Source organism: Gracilinanus agilis, chromosome 3 (genome assembly GCF_016433145.1).
Source record: "Gracilinanus agilis isolate LMUSP501 chromosome 3, AgileGrace, whole genome shotgun sequence".
Taxonomy (NCBI): Eukaryota; Metazoa; Chordata; class Mammalia; order Didelphimorphia; family Didelphidae; genus Gracilinanus; species Gracilinanus agilis.
This window is the reverse complement of record NC_058132.1, coordinates 367,961,308-367,986,814: the sequence shown is the minus strand read 5'-3', so window position 1 is coordinate 367,986,814 and position 25,507 is coordinate 367,961,308.

The window sequence follows — 25,507 nt, the reverse complement described above, 5'->3', positions numbered from 1 at the left end:
GAACATGGAAGCCCCTGATCTTCTTATGCTGTTCCCATATACTTGTAATGTACATATATTGTAGTTCAATCATTATACTCATGTCTGACTCATCATGACACCATTTGGGGTTTCTTTCCTTGGCAAAGATCCTGTAATGGATTACCATTTCCTTCTTCAACTCATTTTACAGATGAGCGACTGTGGCAAGTAGGATTAAGTGACTTTCCCAGGGCCACACACCTAATAAATATTTTATGCCAGACCCTAATCCTGGCTCCTTATTTGAGAGAAACTGAGGGCAGAGGAGAAAAGTGCCTTGCTCTGGGCCCATGAGGTTGATCTGACTCTAGGATTGATTCAACTGCTGAATTAGTGTCTCTTTTCTCAGGAAAGGAATGAAAGCATGATCAATCCAGAGCTAAAATGGGGGAAAAGCCATGGGTGATGTTGCTACAAATGGATCTTAGAGGACATCAGGTCATGGTTTTCAGTTTTTGCCTTTGAGACTCAGAAGAAAATTATTTTATAAAGTCCTTGCTTCAGATCATGCACTGATATAGAACCTCCATAGAACATAAACTTGCTGACTACCAAATTTTTTCTTTTTGAAGGGCTTTAAAAGTATAACAGAAAATAAAAACAAAAACTTTGTTTCTAAGACATCAGATGAAAAATATTGCAAATAATTGTTCAGAAGCTGAAATCAAAGTTCTAGAAGAAACCTCCAAAGACCCTTTGCATCCTTCTAACTCTTTACTGAATGAAATAGCAGATGTGATTTACTCTGTGGTGGCATTTTCTGAAATTATGAGTATGATCTTGAAAAGACTAACTTGCCATGGGAAGAACTAGAGATGTGTATAAGTTCCTAATCATTTTGGAAAACCTGATTAAAATTGGTTAAGAATGGATAATTCTTAAGGAAAATATATTTGTTATCTAAATGCTAAATTTTTTTCTAATAAATTCATTGAGATGGTAAATATCAAGGTATTTATGTAAGGGAGAAGCTAAGCAGCTAGTACTCCTTCTGAAGGATGATGAACAACTTAAAACCAAGAGAGCCCTAGTACTGAAGACCAAAGAGCAAATGGCTCAGATGGCCATTGTGGCTGGTAATAACCACATAACCTTTGGTAGAAGGTCTAATCAGTACAACCTGTAAGCTAGCTACTCAGAAAAGAGTATGGTATGTTTAGAGTTTACTGTTCCACAGCTTCTTACCATGGCTCACCTGAAACTACACTGCATCCCCATCACTGTGCAGGTGCCCTATTGAACCAAAATGAGGATTTCCATCAATTAAATTTCCAACATCATTTCCTATAGCAGTTGGGTTTTTGTCCCATCCAGATAGCAAGTGGTCCCAAGCCTGTTTAACTTGTCACCTCACAGCCCAAGGTGATATGTCTGTTAACCTTATTTGTTACAGTAAAAATTAACAGCACAAAAAATTATCTTGGGCCAGATTTGAACTCAAGTCTTCCTGACTCCAAGACTGGTGCTCTACCCATTATATCACCCAGCTGTCCTTGTGCCACCTCACTACACTATGTAAAGAACATGACATTTGTAAATGCTATTTTGGCTTAATGCTTTCTTTTAAGTAATTTATTCCTCAATATGGGGATTAATAGTCTAGTTTTTCAAGATATATCTTTAACCAGGTTTGAAATTTAGGATACTACATTTACCTAAGACACTATTTCAAATTACCATTCCATTATCATAGTAAAGGTAGCAAAATTATCTTCTTCTATAATCTTTTATCTGCATCTGAAAAAACACAACTTTGCTCACTTTCTTTTGTTCAATCCCCATTATGATTGCTATTTATGATGCTAAAATCATGTTTTCTGTGAGAAGGATTCTGTGGGTAAGGGAAAATTATTTTGAGCTATTCATAGGTATGGAATATAAAAGACCATATTGCTCAGATAGACAAAATTTAAAAAACTCTGTAGAATTTTATGAGAAAGATATAAATTAGAAGCAATTGAGGTGATACAGTTTTATTTAAAAACAACAAACTTTCAGGATGTTAACCAGGGACCAGTATAGATTCATTCAAGTTTCCTATGCCTCATGTCTTTAAGAAGTTCAATATCAGAGTCCCAGAATGATATACCGAGTGTATTGAAAGATACTAAGGTAAATTCTAAGTCCTACAAGAAAGATTAATGTAGATGCTATATCATTTCAAAGTTAAGTATGTTATATTTTAATTTCTTAAAAATTGATGATCCATATATGTTAACTTTTAAGGACAATACTCAATTAATATTGACTCTCTTTCTCAATTTTTCCAAGTAATGAGATTTACTTATAACATTCCATTAGAACAGGTTTTAACCCATAGAAATTGCCAGTCATAAAAAATTTGAATATTAGAACAAATTCAGTGTATAAATTATTCTGTGCAAGTAATATAGATTCTTGAAAGAGACAAAATTTATTTCAGAAACCTTGATTACCACAGAGTAAAATTTAAAATCATTTTTGTAATTACACACATTTAAAGTAATTATTTCCCCAATACATAGCCAGAATTAAATTAATTGACATGGGAAATGGGATTGAACATATTTACTAAGGTGATTTTTCTCTCTACAATTTCTCTATTTCAATGCTTACAATCTAAAATCTCTTTCAAATATTCTCTTTTTATTCATCCATTCATTCAAGAAAATTGTATTTTTCAGGAACTCGAGGGAGATAACAAATGTAGTTAAGAGAAAGTAACTAAAAACTGATGAATAGAACAATTGATTTAAAAAAACTGGAAATACTTAAATGAAGTGATACAAAGTAAAGTGAACAGAACCAGGAAAATGTTAGACAGAGTAACAGTAATAATGTATGATGATCAACAGCAAATGATAAGTATTACCCAGCAATGCAAGGATCCAAGACAACTACAAGAGATTAATGATGAAAAAAGGCTATCAACCACCACAGAAGGAACTGATGGTGCCTAAATGCAAATTGAAGTATATCATTTTCATTTTGTCTCTTTTATGAGATTTTTTTGTATAAGAGATATTTTCCTTCATAACATGATGAACATGGAAATATATATTGCATGATAGCACATTTATAAATTATACTTACATGTTGTCTCAGGGAGGGAGGAGAGGGAGAATGAGGACATGGAACTCAAAATGTCAGAAAAATATTATTAAATATTGAATCAATATGAGAAAAATAAATTTAAAAAGAAGTCTTTACCCTCAATAGCTACTATTCTGATAGAGTGATAGAATGTAAGCAGAAATAACTATATTACAAACCATTACATGTGTGTACAAAAGGTATAGAAAAATGCTATATGGGATTTATAAGGAAATGTAATTTGTTTTATTTTTTCATTGTCTTTATCAATTTTCCCACTTTGATAACTGGCTTAAGAAGAAACCCCAAATAATGTTGTTTATCTGGTGAGTTTATTTTCCATATCCTTGACATTTTCCTTTTTGTATATCTTTTCTACCCTGCAAGCCAATATTTTATATTTTCATATGCCAGGCTTATATTCCCTGAATTTACCACATTTACCCTAAGTCATGTATTATAGCCCTCAGCATTTGATATTGCTATATTTTTCTCTTAATGAAAATCTTTTCTTCTGTCTATATCTTATTCTTTCTTAAGACCCTAAATGACAATTAGCTAATTGAGTGCTGCATTGTTGAACTTTCAGAACTTGGCTATAAAAAATTTAAAATTTTTATTGATCATCATTTTGAGCTCAAATATTGGATTGTTTTAAAACTAAATTTAAGTAGAAATTATTTTTTCCACATATCCATTAGTGTAAAAGGCACCTTTAAAAATGAATAGAAAGATCACTTAAATGTCAGTGCCTAATTGAGATGTAAAATGAGAGTTTGAAGATAGAAGAAGTAGACAAGTTAATTCTGAATCTCTAGTTCCCATTATTAGAGTATGTTGCCACACCTAAATTAGCTGTTGAAGTAATGTCCTTAATCATTTTGACAAAAAGCCCAACTTTTCCTTTTATTTGGCAATTACTAATGGAGTGAATGCTCTAACTTGCTCCAATTAGTAGAAATATCCTTGTTAGGGTTGTAGGTGGAGAAGGATAGGGATGAAGGAAAGAAGGATACAGAGACAGTTAAGAAGACAGAAACAAAAAGGGAAAGTAGAGAGACAGGAAGAGAATAGAGAAAATCAGGCTACTGGAATGAGAGAGGAGAGAAGAGGAAGAAAGGGGAAGAGAGAAAGAAGGAGATAGGTGAGAAAGAGTGGGAAGGAAGATGAGGAGGAAAGAATGTCGAGATAAGAGAGAAAAGTAAATATAAAAGAGAGATGGAGTGGAAGAAGACAATGAGAGAGAGAGAGAGAGAGAGAGAGAGAGAGAGAGAGAGAGAGAGAGAGAGACAGAGACATAGACAGAGACATAGCCAGAGAGATTTGTGTTAACTGTGAAGATTTGGAATAAAGTTATTTCCATGATCCCTAGAACCAGCCTTCCTCAAGGGAAAAAAATACACACACACACACACACACACACACACATATATATATATATATATATATATATATTTCAGTGTATGAATATTTTTCATTCTTTACATCAGTTTAATTTTTCAATATATCTTCCTATCTTCTATCAAAACAACCATACGATACAAAGAAAAAAAAAAGAAAAAAGAAAAGAGTAAAACAAAATAAACCACTCAATGAAGACTGATGATATTTTTTACTTACCAGTTGCATGATCTTTCACATACACAAAGGAGGAAGTGAAGCTGATTCTCATGACATCTTTTATTCAGGAAGAAGCATGATCATTTTAATTAGACAATATTAAATTTTAATTTTTTTGGACATCTAATAGATAGTGTTTAATTTTGAGTTAGGGAGTTAAATTCTTCCCTCAGATTTCTCCTAGCTGTGTAACTCTAGGTAAGTCATTAGTGTCAGTTTCCTAAACTATAAAATGGGAATAATAATAGCGTCTACCTGAAAGGGTTGTCATAAAGATAATTGAGATAATATATACAAAACTCTTTGCCAACTTTAAAGCAATATAAAATCATTGTTTTGTTGTTGTTCAGTTACCCAAAGATCCTGGACCATTTGTCCATTTTCTTTTCCAAATCATTTTACAGATGAAGAAATTGAGGCAAACACGATTAAATGGATTCCTCAGTTCACACAGCTAGTAAGTGTCTGAGATCAGATTTGAATTGAGAAAATGAGTCTTGGGGCAGCTGGGTTTCCCAGTGGATTGATAGCCAGGCCTAGAGATGAGAGGTCCTAGGTTCAAATCTGACCTCAGACACTTACTAGCTGTGTGATCCTGGGCAAGTCACCACACTGCCTAGCCCTTATCACTCTTCTACCTTGCAACCAATACACTCTATTGATTCCAAGACAGAAGGTAAGGGTTTTAAAAAAAAAGATGAGTCTTTCAGACTTTGTGCTCAGTACTCTATCTACTGCACCTGTCCCAACTATAAAAAATGTTAGCTGTTACTGTTCTTCCATATTCACTTTATGTATATTGTTTTCCTGGTTCTGTTTACTTCACTTTTTATAAGATCACATATGTAATCTTCCCATATCTCTTGGTGTTCTTCTATATCATAATTTCTAACAACATAATAATATTCATTTATATTCTGAAACCATTCTGGTAAATAAGAACTTGCTGTGTTTCCACTTCTTTGCTACTAAAATATAATCCTACTATCCATGATTTGGTACTGCAAAAACTTTATTTTTTTAAATCCTTGAACTTTTTGGAGTGTGTCTAACAGTGGGATATCTGGAATAAATGACATAGAATTTTTATTATTTTCTTAGCATAAGTCCAGCTTTCTTTCCAGAAGGTTTTGGGATTTCATGTCTACCAACAGGATGCTAGAGTGTCTATATTCCTCCCAACTCCTTCAGTACTAAATTTGTTCAATGCCTGTTGGTTATATCCTATTACCAGAAAGGCTTTAAATAATTTTATTAAGCCTGATTTAGAAAACTTTGTGATGTTCTTCAGAAGCAGTTTTTTTAATGCTGAGTCCAGCAAATCAAAACTCCCACTCTATTATTAACACTGTCTCACACAGTTATGTCAGGAAATACTCAAATTTATATTTTGAAAAAGGATCCAAATTTACCCTGAATAGACAGGCTGGTAGAAACCACATGAAAAACATAGGTATGGCCTACTCTTAAGGCTTTGGGCTTTGTCACTGCAAAACTATTCAGTTATTGACTAAAGTCCAAAGTTCTGAAGATTGAGAGATAGACTCCTGCCCCTTGTGTAAAGAGAAATATTTCAACATGCTTAAAAATTGATTGTGATTTGAGATTTTTATGAGAAAATTCCCCTGGTGTGTGTGTGTGTGTGTGTGTGTGTGTGTGTGTGTGTGTGTGTGTATACAGGGTACTAACTTATTTTAACTTAACCATCTTAATTTCTGTTAGAAGACTGGAAATTTTCTGTCCCTTATAATTTTGATCAAAGGATAGTTTTTCTTTCTATTAGAAGTAAGCCTCTATTCATTTTTCTGGCCACCCCATATGACGCCACCTCTTTTCTAGCCATTGCATTCAGCTACCCTCCATATTCCACTGAACTCTCAGGCTCAGCTTCTGGATGCTGGGCTCTTGACAGGTGAACTTCTGCTTTATCTTGAACAGAATTAGGTCTCAATACCACTTTGTGGCCATTTGTATATTATGAGTATCGTCTGACTATCCTTCCTTTCTCTAATTTTCAGCTCTACTTTGTGTTTTCCCTGTCATTAGAATTTAAATCTTTTAAGGACAAAGATTATCTAACTTGTTTTTATATGTATTTAGCACTTACACTGTTTCCAACATATAAATACTTAATAAATTTTTGCTTTACCTCTGTCTGTCTGTCTCTGTCTGTCTCTTTCTCTTTCTCTTTGTCTTCATCCTGTTGGAAACTGAAATAGATCATGTCATCAGTTCCCTTCAAAGCCTATGAGTTGGTCTAATCCATTATCCAGGAAGAAAACTTAGGTATTATTAACTTTAGTGATGTTTTTTTTTTTACTTTTTTCTGACCAGTGGATATCTGCTGAGGGGCTGGCCAAGCTGGGCAATCTGCCCAATATTTCTATACCTTTCCTTTATCTGTCTGCCAGGTGTTCTCTCTGGGGAATTCGGGGAGTGCTCTGGGAAGGGAGGTGGGAGACAGACAACTGATGAAGGAACAATAAATGCATATTTTTATCTCAAGTATTTTTTAGTTCAGTCTGAATGATTTCAATGAGGCTTTGCTCAAAGAGTAATAAATATTGGGACTAAGGAGCAACATACGGCAATTGAAGCAAATGGTATAAATGAGCTAAAGAACAAATGAGACATCTTTATAGCAAGAGGAAAGAGTGGTGAAGACTGATTAAATGAGACAGTGGTAAGAAAAGCAGGTGAAACTAATTTATTACCAAAGGGACGAGAACACTGGGACAAGTGGCCATTTTCTATCCTGTAGATTTCATGTGTCCTGATGAAAGAACCTGTGTTTTAAAATAATTATGTACAGTCAGGAAAATGGTAACAGCTGCACACTGCAACTTGGCATACAAATTACTAGCTTTATTCAGACCACGTATACACTTAGTTGATGAGAGATTTGAGAGGGAAGCACTGTCAACAGCTTCTGGTTGGAGAGCTAATGAGTATTGTGAAAATTAATAAAAATATTCAGCATTAGTGTGATAGACAAAAAGGACATGGGTTCTTCTGAATCGAAAGGAAATAAGCATTTGAGACTTCAGCTATTTGCAGGTAGCATAAACACTTGGAAGTCTGGTGGTACTATTTTCCAGAAGCACAAGTTGCATTTTTCTTGGGGCCAGTACTTCCATGTTTTGGAACAGCTGCAAATATTATAATTGGGTCAGAGTGTTTTGTTATCAGAATTCTCTGCTGCTTGCCTTGGCCTTATAAAAAGGGCATTGTGTGAAAGGGGAACTGACTAGCAAAGAGATTCCAGCTGGGTATCTATCCCTGACATTATCCAACCAGAACAGCTTGTTTCCCACCAGGGTATGAAGTTACTTATTGCAAAGCTACTCCCCCAGTCTTCTTGAGGATGCCCATTAAGTATTCTTCACTGGACGTCACCTCAGGATTACCAACATGATTCATTTATCATGAGAAACTATGTCTATTCCTTTACGCACTCAGTCTGATAGCTAGATGGCTTGGTGGCAAAAGTGTCAACCTGGAATCTAGGAGACCTGGATTCAAATGCAGCTTTAGATATTTGTTAGCTAGGTGACCCTAGACAATTCATTATACTTTTCTGGGATTCATTTGTAAGATGAAGATAATAATAGTACCTTCTTACCAGAATTGTTTTGAGGAACAAAAAAGATACTATATGTATAGAACTATGAAAGTCATAGAGCATTATCTGAATTCTAGTTATCATTCAGTCAGTCAACAGATATTGACTGAATGACAATTGTGGGTCAAACGCTGTCCTATAGTTTGAAGAAACAATAAAGTTACTGGCATTAACAGAGTGCTATAAAATTTGCAAAACCCTTTACAAATATTCTTATCTAAATATATATTTTAAATATATTTATTTATACATATTTATATTCAGATAGAAATATAAATAAATCTCTGAAATAAAGAAAATTTTTGTTTTGTCCATTTTAAAGAAATGAAATTTGAGGCTTAATAAAGATTGAATGATTTGGTCTTACTAATATAGATACTAAGAAGGCCAGGAGGGAAAAATCAGTAGTTTGAACTTTTCTTTTTACTAATGAAAGGTTTGTATTTTATTATTTATGAGACATTTCTGATAAATTTGAACCCAGCTTATCCTGATCCAAATCTAGCCTTATTCCTACTAAAACAAAATACAAAACAAATGATGATGCAGTCCTTCCTCTAAAGAAATTCGACAAAGAAGTTATTATGTAGGTTGTATAATCTTTGATTAATAACAAAGCTATGCATGAAAAAGAGCTATTCAGATGTACATACGTCACACACATTCTGGTCACAGTTTTTTAAAGGCTTCATAGAGGAATTAAACACCAGTGGAATTTTCAAGGCAGGCCTTAGCTATTGTTTGGGAATAACAACTGTCTATCATAACTTTGTTTTAATTACTCTAAGTGGTTTCTTGTCAATAGCCTCAGCATTGTAGAGATTTTCATTTTGGGGACAAAAGTTTCAATAGTCTATAAAGGGAAAAACAGTGACAAAGCTCACAGAAGGAGGTCCAGTCTTACCCAAACCCTTCTTTGCATTATTTATAATGTTATTGTCTAAGTTTCATCAAATTCACAGTGTAGAAGTGAATCACCTTAGATAACAAAAAGGAAGCTTTTGATTGACCATGTCTGTGAGATGTGAGATGAAATTATTTTGTTAGTTGTTCCAGAAAAGTCAAGATGAGAAAAAAAGAACACATTGTCACCAAATAATTATACATCCATTTTCAAAAATAAAGAGGAAAGCAAGACATATAGTATCTGACAGTGAATTTCCTGGTACTTTGGATATTTTCTGCTGGAATCTAGAATTGTTTCCAGGTTAAACTTCTTGGTGGCAGCAATTGTCTTTGAATCTTTCTTCACTAAATGTTCCAGATGGGAGAATTAACATCATAGAATTTTATCACTACTAGAAGCCATAGAGATTATGTAGTCTAACTTGTTTTTCATTTTATACATAAAGAAACTGAAGTCAAGAGAGAGTCAGCATATTGCATCATATATATGAATGAGAATTGGGATTTGAACTCCAACTCAGTCACTCATTAATTGCCCTTTCTATTATAATTTTTTTCCTTCCAATTTTGGCTAACAGGAATTTCTTCTCTCAATCAGCAATTCTTGTCCAACACTGTGCAGTTATATATGGCAGATAAACAGTTATTAATTGTTTAAATTCACTTCATTATCTATATTCTTTCCCTTTGCTGATGGAAGTAAAGCTGATAAAGCTCCCCTCTCAGACCTCTGATAATTTTTTTTATTTTTTTAATTTCACAAACATTTCTTCCATACAAAATTGATAGAAATAATTAGAGACACTCACATTCTACTTTTAGCTTTTTATTTCATTTATTTTGGGGCATAGGGAGTTTATCATTTTTTTAAATAATGGTAGGGCATTTACTCAGTATGACAACTCCATTTTTTAATGTATATGTTGTCACTACTTACTTCAGGCCAAATAAGCAGTTTAGATTCTAGGTCTAGAATGAAAAGTGGCATTCAGACCATCTTGTGCTTGACAAAAGAAGTTTAATTAGCCACAGCAAGACAGCATGGAAAACTAGCAAGGATAGAGCACTATTCCAGTTAAATGTTAACCTTTTCTATATGTGGAAATGGGTTAGGTCAGGAGGTTGTATTGTGTCAAATGCATGAGATGTTCTAAGAAAGAAATTTTTCATATTTGGGGGACACTGATTGCTTATTCACTGTTCTTTTTATGAGTTAGGAGACTAGAAAACTTCCTCAACTGTAGTGGCCCTGGTTACCTGGACCAATGAACTCTTTGGGGCAGTATCATTTTTCCTTAAGGAGAAAAAGAAAAACAAAACCAAAACAAACTAAAAACAAACACAAACAAAAACCAACCCACCCTAGCTTATATGGGGAATATATTGCAACTATGCCAATGGGTCACTAACTTTTCTCTGATTTAGTGTCTAAGGAAGCTGCCTGGGATCCTGAGATGTTAAAAGATTTTCTTGGAATAACAGAGCTAGTGTGTGTCCAATACAGGACTTAAATCAAGGTCTTTAGGGTTATCCACTACCCAAGAGGTGTTACACATGTGGCCCATAGGTTGCATATATCTCACACCACTCTCAAATATATTTGAGACCAGACAACATGAAATTGTGGAATTTTTAGCAAAATTAAGAAATACAATTAAATATAGAAATGGTACATTTTAAAATCATCAATATGCAAACTGCATAGATTTTTGGGCACAGTTCAGTGGCTCCCATTTCTATTTGAGTTTGACCCTACTACACCATACTAAGCTTTATCTCTCTTTAACTGCTATCTATCAATATTCTAAAATCCCAAAGCCTTTGCTGTTAAATCATAAAAAATGTTCTCTTGAGACTATTCTCTTTTATATACCACATCCATTACACTTATTATTTTTTTCAATTACACATGGAAACAATTTTTGATAATTATTTTCTGACATTTTGTGATTTCGATTCTCTTCCTTCCTCCCTGGACCTCTCTCCTTAAGGCAGTAAATATTCTGATAAATTACATTTCCATATTCTCTGTGTCATGGCTGAAGACACCTATCACATATACAACAACAAAAACAAAAAACTCATGAAGGAAATAAAGGGAAGGATGGTGTGCTTTGATTTGTAATCAGATTCCATCAGTTCCTTCTTTGACTGTGGTCAGCATTATTTTATGAGTCCCTTGGAGTTACCTTGAGACTTTGTTTTGCTGAAAATAGTTTATTCCTTCACAGTTAATCATCATACAGCATTTCTGTTACTATATAGACTGTTCTGGTTCTGCTAACTTCCCTTTGCATCAGTTCATGTATGTTTTCAGAGGTTTTCTGAACTCATCTTGTCCACCATTTCTTATGACACAATAATTCTCCATTAACACTATATATCACAGCTTCCTCAGTCATATATACACCCTCAGTTTCCAATTCTTGGCCACTAAAAAAAGAGCTGATGAAAATATTTTTGTATAAGTAGATACTTTCCCCCTGTCTTTGATCTCTTGAGCATACAGACCAATAGTAGTATCACTGGGTTAAAGGATATGGATAATTTATAGCCATAGCTCTTTGGGTGTGGTTCCATATTGTTCTATACAATGATTGGATCAGTTTACAGTGCCACCAAAAAGTGTATTAATGTTTTAGTTTTTCCAAATACCCTTCAACATTTGTAACTTTTATTTTTGATCATTTACTAAACATAAGTATAAGGTGATATCTAAGAGTTATTTTAATTTGCATTTCTCTAATAAATAGTGATTTGGAGCATTGCCTCACAAGATATAGTTTTAATTTTCTCATCTGAAGACTATCTATTCATATCCTTTGATCATTTAACAACTGGGAAATGTTTTGTAGTGTCAAAAAGTTGACTCAGTCCTGAATTTGAGAAATGAAGACTTTATCAGAGATACTTGCTATTATTTTTTTCCACATTGTTTTATTTTCCTTCTCATCTTGGTTGCATTGGTTTTGTCTGTACAGAAACTTTAATTTAATGCAACAAAATCATCTGTTTTATTTTTAAAAATGTTCTCTATTTCTTGTTTGGTCATAAGTTGTTCCCTTATCCATGTATCTAAGAGGAAAACTTTTCCATGTTCCCCTACTTTGTTTATGATAGCCTCCTTTATTCTAGATCGAGTGTCTATTTTGCCTTTATTTTGGAGTATTGTGTAAAATGTTCTATACGTAGATTCTTCCATATTATTTTTCAGTTTTCCCAGCAGTCTTTGTCAAATAGTGAGTTCTTCCCCAATAGCTTTGCTCTTTGGGTTTATTGTACGCTATATTACTATGATCGTTAACATATTTGTATTGATTCCTTAACCTATTCCATTGATACAATACTCTATTTCTTAGCTAGTGCCAGATTGTCTTGATGATTGCATTTGTATAGATAGTTTGAAATCTTATTTGACTAGGCATCCTTCCTCTAATTTTTTTCCAATAATTTGCTTGATATTCTCAATGTTTTTCTCCTCTAAATGAATTTAGTTATAATTTTTCTAGTTCTAAGAAATAATTTTGGGTAGTTTGGTTGTTATGGCACTGAATAGGTAAATTAATTTAGTTAGAATTATCATTTTGATTAAATTGCCTTGGCCTATACATGACCAATTAATATTTTCTCAATTATTTACATCTGTTTTATTTGTATGAAGCATTTTGTAACTTTGATCATATAGTTGCTGGGTTTGTTTTGGTAAATATACAAATATACTCCTAATTATTTTATATAGTAATGGGATTGTTCAATTATTCTATTTCCTCTTTTGTTAATTTGGACAGTTCATATTTTGTAAATAAATTGTCAGATTTATTGACATATACCTGGACAAAATAAATCTCATTAATTGCTTTAATTTCTTCTTTATTGTTTTGAATTTCACCTTTTTCATTTTTGATACTCATAATTTGGTTTTCTTTCCTTTTTTAATCAAATTAAATAGAGCTTTATTTTATTTAACTTTTTCACAAACCCAGCTTCTTAACTTATTTATTATTTTAATGGTCTTTTTAAATTTTCAGTTTTATTTGTCTTTTCTTTGATTTTTAGAATTTCTAATTTGTTCCTTAATTAGAGATTTTGATTAATTCTCTTTCTACTTTTTCAGTTGCATATACAAATCATCACTTTGATCTTTTCTATTTTATTGATGCCTATTTAGAGATATACATTTTCCCTAAATAAGACTTTGACTACATCCCAGAAATTTTGGTATATTCTCTCCTCATTGTCATTTCCTTTAATCAAATTGTTGAATGTTTCTATGATTTATTCTTTAACTTATTCATTGTTTTGGATAAACTTATTTAATTTCCAATTATTTTTATTCTTGCTGATACTCTTTGTTGAATGTGATTTTTATTGCATTATGGTCTGAGAAGTATGCATTTAATACATATGCTTTTTTACATTTGGTTGTGACATTTTTGTGTCCTATTATATAATCAATTTTTGCAAATGTACCATGTACTATTGAGAAAAAGGTAAATTCCTTTCTATTTTCATTTGTTTTTCTCTAGAGGTCTATCTTTTCTAAATTTTATAAAGTTTTATTTATCTCCTTAATGTCTCATTTATTTTTTGTTAGATTTATCTACTTCAAAGAGGGGAAGATTGCAATCCCTCATTAGTAATATTTTATTGTATATTTCATTTTGTAAATCATAGAACTCTATTAGGAATTTGGAAGCTATGTCATTTGGTGCATATAGGTTTAGGACTAATTTTTAATATATTTCTTTAAATATATTTCTTATAGGTGGTATATTGGGGAATTTTTAAAAATCTATTCTGCTAAATTTTTTCCATTTTGTTCGTAAGTTCATCCCATTGACATTCACAGTTGTGATTACTAATTATGTGTGTCTATCTTATTTTCCTTATTTATTCTTATCTCTGTCCTTTCACCCATTTTCTGTTACAGATATTTTGCTTCACCATGTCCCCTCGGTACTTCTTACTTTTTATCCATCTGCTCCCTTCTCTTATTTGCTTTTCCCTCCTACTTCCCTAAAGGATAAATTAAGTTTCTATAGCTGGATGAGTATTGGATTTGCTTTTCCCACTTTGAACTATTTTCAATGAGAGTAAAGTTCAAGCATGCCCACCTCACCTTCTATTTTGTCCTCCATTCTATAGATGCTTAGGTGCTTCTTCATGTGAGATAATTTATTCTCTTCCATCTTTCCTTTTCTCTTTTCCCTGTATTTTTCTTTCCCATTCCTTGACTTTTTTCCCAATCCTATTCTGTTTACCCCCTTCCTTCTTTCTATATGTACTCCTTTTTACTGTCCTAATATTGATAAGTTCTTAACTATCTTGAATACTTTTAGTACCTTATGTAACTAAAATATCATATCACCTCAAGTATCTTAATCATTATCAGATCCCCATGTTTGAATATAATCAGTTCAACTTTATTGATTCCCTTAAGATTTCACTTTTCTATTTACCTTTTTATGTTTCTCTTGAGTGCCAAATTCAGTTATTCAATTTTTTTTCTAGCTATGATTTTTTCCCATCCAGGAGAGTTTTGTGCAATTTAACTGTATTTGTGATTCTTGGCATTTAGGATAGAAGCTGCCTTGTTTTGTCTAATTCTAACTGTGGCATCACAAAGTTTGACTTGATTCTTTCTGGCTTCTGGCAGTACTTTTTCCATCATTTGTAAGTTTTTAAGTTTGGGGATGTTTTATATTAGTGTCTTTTTCAAAGGGGGATCAATAGAGGCTTTTAAGTTCTGTTTTCTATTTTCCCCACTTGTTTGAGACTTTTGGGTCAATTTGCTCTGTTAATTTATTTTAATATGTGTCCAGTTTCATTTTTTGATCAGAGATTTCATGTATTCTGATGATTCTTAAATTATCTCTCCTAAAATTATTTTACACATCAATTATTTTCCCAATGAGTTACTTCAGATTTTCTCCTATTTTTTTCCTTTATTTTGATTTTGTCTTAATGTTTCCTGATGCATTATGAATTCATTAGCTTCCATTTTTTAATTCTAATTTTTAGGAAGTTCTTTTCTTCCTTGAGCTCATATATTTTCTTTTCTACTTGACCTCTCCCAGTCTTTATGAATTTAATTTCTTCCACATTTTGGGGCTCCACTTTTATTTTTCCCATTCTAGTTTCTCATTGTATCATTTGTTTTCTTATTTGATTTTTAAACTTTAGAAAATTTTTCCAATACATTTTTTGGCGTCTGATAGCTTTGTAAATTTCCTTTGAGGCTTCTCATTTTTCCTTTTTTTGCGATTATTGTCCCTTTCTTGTTTTAAATTTTAATCAGGAGAGTCACTAAAATAACTTTCTAAGGTTAGGTATTTTTCTTTGTCTTTTATTACCTTCTCTAGTTATTATTCCTCCCTCCCCCTTTACCTTGTCTATTTAGGAAGTTATCCTCTACTCTTAGGATCAAAGAACTGTTATCTCAAGGTTATAGTATAGCCTTCTTTGGTGATTGTTCTTAGATATGGATATCTTTTTTTTAAACATTTTTTAATATTCGTTTTTAACATGTTTACATGCTTCATGCCCCTACTTTCCCCTTCACCCCCACTCTCCCCCCACCCATGGCTGATGCACATTTCCACTGGTTGTAACATGTGTCATCAATCAAGACCTATTTCCAAATTGTTGATAGTTGGATTGGTGTGGTAGTTTCAAGTCCACATCCCCAATCATGTCCACCCCGACCCATGCGTTCAAGCAATTGTTTATCTTCTATGTTTCCTCTCCTGCAGTCCTTCCTCTGAATGTTGGTAGTGTTCTTTACCATAAATCCCTCAAAGCTGTCTTGTGTCATTGCATTGTTGCTGGTATAGAAGTCCATTACATTCGATTTCACCACAGTATATCAGTCTCTGTGTACAATGTTCTTCTGGCTCTGCTCCTTTCACTCTGCATCAGTTCCTGGAGGTCTCTCCAGTTCACATGGACTTCCTCCAGTTTATTATTTTTTTGAGCACAATAGTATTCCATCACCAGCATATACCACAATTTGTTCAGCCATTCCCCAATTGAAGGACATACCCTCCTTTTCCAGTTCTTTGCCACCACAAAAAGCACAGCTATAAATATTTTCATAGAAGTCTGTTTATCTATGATCTCTTTGGGGTACGAACCCAACAATGGTATGGCTGGATCAAAGGGCAGGCATTCTTTTATAGCCCTTTGAGCATAGTTCCAAATTGCCAGCCAGAATGGTTGGATCAGTTCACAACTCCACCAGCAATGCATTAATGTCCCAATTTTGCCACATCCCCTCCAATATTCATCACTCTCCCCTTCTTTCATTTTAGCCAATCTGCAAGGTGTGAGGTGATACCTCAGAGTTTTTTTGGTTTGCATTTCTCTAATTATTAGAGATTTAGAATACTTTCTCATGTGCTTATTGATACTTTTCATTTCTTTACCTGAAAATTGCCTATTCATGTCTCTTGCCCATTTTTCAATTGGGGAATGGCTTGATTTTTTATATGTATATTTGAGTAATTAGACCCCTATCAGAGTTTTTTGTTATAAAGATTTTTTTTCCCATTTTGTTGTTTCCCTTCTGATTTTGACTACATTGTTTTTGTTTGTACAAAAGCTTTTTAGCTTAATATAATCAAAACCATTTAATTTACATTTTGTAATTTTCTGTAGCTCTTGTTTGGTTTTAAAATCTTTCCTTTCCCAGAGATCTGACAGGTATACTATTTTGTGTTCACTTAACTTATTTATAGTTTCCCTCTTTATATTCAAGTTGTTCACCCATTCTGAATTTATCTTGGTGTAGGGTGTGGGATGTTGATCTAAACCTAATCTCTCCCATATTGTTTTCCAAATTTCCCAGCAGTTTTTGTCAAATAGTGGATTCATGCCCAAAACTTGGGCTCTTTGGGTTTATCATACACTGTCTTGCTGATGTCATTAACCCCAAGTCTATTCCACTGATCCTCCCTTCTATCTCTTAACCAGTACCATATTGTTTTGATGACTGCTGCTTTATAGTATAGTTTAATATCTTGTACTGCTAGGCCCCCTTCCTTCACATTTTTTTCCATTATTTCCCTTGATATTCTTGATCTTTTGTTATTCCAAATGAAATTTGTTATAGTTTTTTCCTAATTCAGTAAAGAAGTTTTTGGTAATTTGGCGCTGAATAGGTAAATTAATTTGGGTAGAATGTTCATTTTTATTATGTTAGCTCATCCTACCCATGAACAGTTAATGGCTTTCCAATTGCTGAGATCCAGTTTTATTTGTTTGGAAAGTGTTTTGTAGTTGTTTTCGTATAATTGCTGTGTTTATTTTGGTAGATAGATTCCCAAGTATTTTATATTGTCTAGGGTGATTTTAAATGGTGTTTCTCTTTCTACCTCTTGCTGCTCTAATGTGTTGGAAATATATAGAAATGCTGATGATTTATGTGCATTTATTTTGTATCCTGCAACTTTGCTAAAGTTGTTGATTATTTCTACCAGCTTCTTAGTTAGATATGGATATCTTCATAACTACATATTATGATGAACTCTGCCATTATTCTATCACTGCCAAGGCTGTTATATATCCCTTTGCAGGGTTTTCAGGTACTTTGAGGAACATGGAGTATCTCTTTTCTCTGCTATCATCTGCAGCTTCCACCAGCTATGTTCCCCCATTTTTGAAGCCCCGCATGTAGCATTCAGTTCCATTTTATGCTGGGTAGCTTTTGTAAAGGAATATTTACTTCAAAGAAATCCAAAATAATAGTAAAACAAATCTTTAGCACATAAGGAGCATAATTCTCCTGATCCCAAACTACTTTGGTTGGGATGGGAGGAATTAGATTTACAAAATTTATGTGGTTTTCTACATGGCACCTATCCATCCAAAGTTGACATCCAAAACAGACAACAGTAATGGTTCTAGTTCAGCTGGTGTCCCATGCCCTTGGTTCTCAGAATTTTACTGTTGTGTAAGAATTTAAATTTAGATTTTATGCTAAATATGATATTTCTAATGTAATATCATGGTTACTGATTTAAAAATATTACAGATTAAGTCAAAATGTCTTTTAGCATCTTTATTTACAAAGAGGTAGAAAGAGTGAAAGTGAAAGAAATGTAGATAAAGAGAGAGAAAATACTGCCTAGTTACAAATACCCTAAATTTAATCTTAATGTCTCCAGACCACAAATGGGAATCCTAAAGCAAATCTCATGAGAATCCAAAATCCTAATTAGGAAGCCAAAATTTGAAGAATCAGGAGAGGCTGAAGAATCTGCCCAGAACCTTCAGTGCACATGAGACTAAGTCCTCCAAGAATTTCACCAGAACTCAAGCTGAAGGGAGTATCCCACCAAAGCACCAATGAACAGAGAGGGTCTCATCACCAAAGAACCAAGGAAGGAATCACTCCACTTACCATCTCAAGTCAATGCAGGATCCAGAGAAAGTCTCCTCCTCCAGTCCAGCTCACCAATGCAGAGAACCACTGAATCATTGAACTGGCCTTTCAAAGCAGTTTTCTCAATGTCACTTCCTGTCATTCCTCTACTTTACAGGAACCAATTGCAGTCTTTCAATTTGCCTGGCACTACCCAGGGTTTGGGCAGTGGCCTCTGGAATTGTCACCCACTGTTAGTGACTGTTAAGGTACTAAATAGAGGTTCATAAGTTTTGATTGATTAACTTAAAAGTTGCTCTTTGATAGACAAAGAGAATTTGATTCACTCTTCACAGTTGGTTTGGAAGCATTAAATGATCTATATTCCTAGACTTTCATTTCCTCATGGTTGGAGTTTCTGACCCAATATTAAACTCTTTTCCATGCCTCTATAATGGAAAAGAACAAATAAAAAGATCAAAGATCCAGGCTAGTTTTTAAGAGGCCATAAGGCTTCAGTGGTGAGGGAAAATGGAGGTCCTAAGACCTTCCCACCTTGTCTCAAGTTCCAACTGACTATAAATGAGTGGAGGTATTACCTCATTCCCTAAGACTGGAATACAATATCTATTCATTCATTGGAAAAGAAAAGGGTTTTCCAATCTTGTGGTAAGCCAATGTAAAATGTCTGTGATTCTTCCATTTCTCTTAGCTCTCCCATAGTAGCTCCCTGGGATCTCCCAAAAGGATGAATCTATCTTAGCAACCTGATTTTATCAATACATGTACAATAACCTCCACTAAAACTACCATAATTCTGGACCCATTATAGATGCTCATTTAATGTTTATTGTTTGAATTGACATAAAGCATTTTAATGTACTGAAACTGTCATATGTAAATAAGTGAGCCATAGATAATTAAGTCATGATGGTTTCAAGGAAGAATTTGAACTCCTTCTATGTGTGTGAATAAATATGCCAAATACTAATATTCAGATGTGATGATAAAGAAAAAAAAACAATAGATTGCATGTTGGCTTATAGAAATCATTATTTAACAAAGTAACATCACATAGATATAGAGTTTATGGGGTTTTATTGTTGGTGTTGTTTGGATATGTTATATCATCTATATGAAAATCCTCTTAAAATGCCTTCTAAGAGAGATTCACAAATTCCAGGGGCTATTAAAGGTTAAATTATATACCCATATTGAGAGCACATTGGTCCTCCTGTATAATAATTAACATTAAAAATGTGTCTTCTTGGTTATGGTAAAATTTGATACCATGTTGGCTTTAATAGTGTGTTAATAGTCAAAGAAAATTGATTATTTTACTATCCAATATTGTCATTTAGTTATTTTAGTCAAACAAGACTGAAGTCACTCTCTTTGACCCCATTTGAGGTTTTCTTGGCAAATATGGTGTAATGTTTTGTTATTTCCTTCTTTAGCTCATTTTACAGATAAGGAAACTGAATGAAACAAGGTTAAGGAACTGACCGAGGATCACACAGCTAGTTAAATGTCTGATAGCAGATTTTATGTCAGGAAAATGAATCTTCCTGAAGGTAGGCCTGGCTCTCTATCAACTGTGCCAGCTTAGTGCCCCATTTTTACACTTAATTTATTTTAAAAATTGCTAAATTAAAATACCAACAGACATAGGAGGAAACATTGATATTTTTCTGCCTGACATCTGGATGTTATTCACCTATATTGGGTTCAACAGTGATCAGTACTATAGATCATACTGTTTAATTCAGTGATCAGACTTACTTTGGTCAATTCAGAATTCAACAAATATACATTAAACATCTTTCTTGAGGAATAGTATATAAAAGGAACAACTGTCCCAAGAATCAGGAAGATCTGAGTTCAGATTCTTCCCATGTGGCCTTTAGAGTGACATGTAAAGGTGCTGATCTCCACTGTGTAAGGGGAGTTTCCATACCCAAAAGTTCATTATACTGAAGGAAATCAAAGGTCCAGGACTTTTCCCTATGTGTAAAACTCCATTCTAGGCCCTGTGATTTCAAAGATTGATTCTTAATAGAATCTCCTTCCAAAAAACTTAAAATGATGTGAGGTGACAAGAATACAAAAAACTGATATAAGGGAAAATGAAATAAGCATAAATGAAAGACCCATGGAAAGTACACACTAAAATTTGATAAAGGTGAAATCAATTTCACAAATGGAGAATCAGGGACAGTTTTATGGAGAGAAGAACATTTACATTTGAGCTTGACATTAGGGAGAGATTATAATAAACAAAGGTGAGAAGAATCTAAGCTAGGTATGGGGATAACATCAGAAAAGACCAAAATAGGAGACAATAATATGAGGACAGTGAATAGAGGCAAGTTCATTTTGGCTAAGAATGTAGAATATATGGAGATTAGCCTGAGGAAAGACTGGACAAGTAGTTCAAAGCCAAAGTGAGGAAGTCCTTGGATGACAGGAGGTTTATATTTTATTCAGTGGAAAATTGGAAACCACAGGTCATTGAATTGGGCATGGTAATGGCATTTCTTTAGGAGAATAACTTAAGAAGAAGTTGGTGGGGAGATAAACTCAAAAGAGGTTAGAATTGGGACAGACAAATCAGTCAAAAGGCTAGTCTAAAAGTCTAGGCAGAGTGAGAGGAGAATTCCAGAATTCTGAAATGGGAAATTCAAGGAAACAGAATTCCAAGAGGAATGAAAAGGGGGTCCAGATGTAAGATATGCTATAGAGGTAGATATGACAGGATTTAGAAACACATTTAATAGGTGAGTGAGTATAAAGGTCAGATCTACAGGTGAGGAAGAGAGGATTCATAAGGAAAAAGTTCAAAAGGGGACAAATACAAGCAGGATAGTTTTGAGACTGCTGAACATGTTTTATGCCATTAAAAAAAAAGCTGTGAATAACAGATTCACAGTTTCCATAGTGCTCCTCTTTTGTTCTATAAAGAGAAATGATCATATTTATCGGTGTTTGTCAAGTTCGGAATAACATATTATTAAAATTATTTTTAAAAAGAGTGCAGATAAATGTTTTGCTATTTTCATTTCGTTTTGTTTATTTCTTTTAAACCCTTACCTTCCATCTTGGAGCCAATACTGTGTATTGGCTACAAGGAAGAAGAGTGGTAAGGGTAGGCAATGGGGGTCAAATGACTTGCCCAGGGTCACAAAGCTGGGAAGTGTCTGAGGCAAGATTTGAACTTAGGACCTCCCATCTCTAGGCCTGACTCAATCCACTGAGCTACCCAGCTGCCCCCGTTTTTTTTTTTTTAATTTTAATACTGCTAAATCCTTTTTATCCCTAAACCTATCTAGGAGGTTGTAAGAAGACCCAAGGACATTAAGTAAACCCCTCCCCATTGAAAACAGGGGGCTTATTGGCCTTAATGGTAATTGCAGAGAGATTTGATGTGTCTTATTAAGCTTCTACATCCATGATAAATATTGATATGATTGATGAACATATTGTGACTTTAAGGATTAAAATTTATGGTTGGACTAAGTATAAGAGAATGTGGTCATCGATATTATAACTCAAATCAAATGACTTTTTATTTAGCAGCTTTATTTTCAAAATAAAAGGAAAGAGTAGAATAAAGAAATGTGAAAGAGGGCAGAGTAAGCAGTCTAGATAATCACACTAAATATTTCTGGTGCCCGGCTCAACTCAGGCTGGGCTAATTAGCTCTCCACCAGAGGACCCTCAGCCAGAGGATTATTTAGCTGGAGGACCCAGTGTTGAATAACCATGCAGCCTCCCCTGGAGACTAATCTTTCTAGAATCCAGGAAAGGAGTCAACTTTTCATTCACCCAAGCAGTGGCTCCAAAAGGAGAAGATTCAAGAACAGTCTTACTAAATGCTATAGTCCTAGGTCCACTTTGAAGAAGGTCCTCCACCAGCCTCCAAAGCCTTGAAAGAGCTCAAAGACTACACTCACAAGAAGTTGCAGCCACTTTTAAAGTCCCTTTCTTTTCTTTACTTCCTGTGCCTTCCTCCTCTTTGCAGGGATCAATTGCAGTTTATAACTTTGCTTGCTTAGGACTGCCCAGGGGGCAGTCAGTCGTTTCTGAGTTGTCATCCACTTTAGCATGTGGGTTGCAGACCTCCCTCACTTACGTATTAAGTAGGGTGTATACACTTCTGGTAATTAAATTTAAAAGAAGTTGAGGAGAGAATTAATCCCAGCTTCACCCAAATAAACTGAGGGAAATTAGATATCTTATTGTGCCCTTAATACAATACTTCTATCCTTTATGGTTACAAAATCGGACAAGAATGACCAGAAAAGTCTTCATCTACTATATTTATGAATATAATTAATTAATGTTATAGTGGTCTCTGGCAAAAGGTGACTCATTGGTGGGTGATGGTATTTCACACATTTGTCCAAATTATTTTATTAGGACTGTAAACAACTGTTTTCTTTTTTAAGATTTGTGTATTGATAAGGGGTTAACAATGAGATGCAGGTGGTAATATCATATCACATACAAATTTCCCACATTTCTTTGTGGGGATAATAAGCCAGAGAAGTGAGAAATTCCCCCAAGAATCTTTTTTGCCTATTAAATATTCTGATACAAAGATTATAAGGCAAGAATTGCCCAAATGTTATAAGAATTCCAAAGGCAGAAGGCTGAGAAGCTGGAAGGATAGTAAAGAAACTAAAAAAAAAACAAAAAACAAAAAACAAAAAAAACCTATATTAAAGTGGGAAGGATTATGGGGAGATGAAGAATTTAGTTTAATATACACTGAATTTGAGGAACCAACAAGTTATCTTCATAGAGCTGTCCAGTATGCAATGAGAATCACTGACCTGAATGGTTTGTAAGTGACATAATTCTTTATATTGTTGTGAAACAGTGGATAAAATGCCATGCCGTAGCATTAGCTTATAATATGCACTCCAGAAACCAACAAAACAAGCACTGCTTAAGCAGCTGGAGTATTTTTCCTGATGGCAAGTTAGGAGACAGAGTGATGAACAAAATTGGCAGTTGGATTATAGTGACAAAGGCAGAGTAGTTCGTGCAGAGAATGTACTGGAAGTAGGGCTGAGAATGACATGTGTGATCACATTCTATCTCTATTGGCAGGGTAATGATTTTAGAATTAAAGTGACAAGATGCACAAAAAAGTTAAGCCTTGGTAGTGCTACAGAATTCATTGTATAGCTATAAACAGACCTCATTCCTTCACTTCAACCAAACTCCCACTTAAGCCATATGGAAAATGCTCCTAGGATTTTGTTTCAAAGCCAATTAAGTAGTTTGTATTACTAATCTATTAAGAATTTTAAGGGTAAATAATATAATCCCCTCTTTCCTATCCAACCATAGTTTGGACATTTATTGTTGCTCATAAGTATGTGAAAGTACCAAAGAGGAAAGGGTGTCATATTCTGATCTGTGTCCTGAGCAAATAAGTACACAAATCAAAGAGGCTAGTTGCTGTGGAGCCAGATTATGCCATTTTTATTTAACCTTATGTCTTTTGTGCTTGCAGGCATATAAATTTGGAACTTCAATACTAATCAGGATTAAAAGAGAGAGAAACAGCAATACACAAGGATTCTAAACCTCTCCTCTGTGGGTTCCACTTTTTCATATTAATTTTTTTCAGACACCTTTCTTCTTCCCTAGGTGTCTGTTTCCAATAAATCATAGACAAGAGAAATAGCAAGTTATTGGTCACAGTGGTCTCAGAAGTAGAATGCTTTCATAATTCCTACTAAATTTCTGATTGCTACATTTCACATTAGAATAATTTCTAGAACTGCCCTTTAAGTGAACTGCCAAGGCTATCTAGGTCTGAAGACCCCTTTTTAAAAAAATTTGATATTCCTTTGCTTCTTACATGTAATTGAATGGAAGAATGAAAAAAGAATAAAAAATTCCCTTAGGTAGCCCTGCATAAAGGCATCATATTGAACCATAATTCAACAACAAACTTATTATATAATTATGGTGGACCACAATCATCCTACTTGGGTTTTACTCCCTCTTCATGTTTTTCTTTATGGCCCTACTCAAGCCATAAAAAATCCTTACTATCTATTGAATTCTACTTCTGAGACCACTGTGATCAAATCACTTGCTATTTCTCCTGTCCCCATGAACTCTTAAAGAACAAACAAACAAATAACCAAAGAAACCATGGGAAATTATGTGTCAAAGATAGAAAAATAGAAGTTAAATCTCCAACATTAAGAAAGAAGAAGCCTAACAGGGTATTAGATATATGAATTAACAATGGACAATAGTAACTCATAAAGCCCAAAGTATCCAAATTTTACTAACTTCCCTAATCTACAACAACTCTTATTGTGAAACCAATGAATAGATTCTCCTCCTGCTGCAGAGATACCTGGTGTATTCCAGTCCTTTTCTTTCCCCAGCGTGCTGGTATAAAAAATAGTGTGGACAATAATTCTTCTCAGACATTTGAGGAAAAGGGAAAGATTATGAGAAGTTGGTACGTATGAGATGTTGCTTTGCCTTGGACAGCACTTGACTTTGGAAACCTCAAGGCCAAAGAAAATCTCAGAACTCTCATTTTACCTCTTGCAAAGTAACAAAAAGTATATCATACTATTTACATTCTGCTACCATAATAAAGAATGAAGAGAATTTGTGGAAGGCACTATGGTGTATGGTTGAAAAGTTAAAGAACCTGAAATTCAGTTGGGACCAATCTTGTCCTTTCAGGACCTACACAAGAAACAGTCTAAATCCTTCAAAAAATAAGTTCTCTAATTTGAAAATTACTGATATAGTCTTGTAGACAAGGTACAGAAATAAGTCCACTATTAAAGGGAGAGAGAAAAATAATAAAGTGAGCCACAAGGCAAAATATATATATATATGTATATATATAGAATATATAT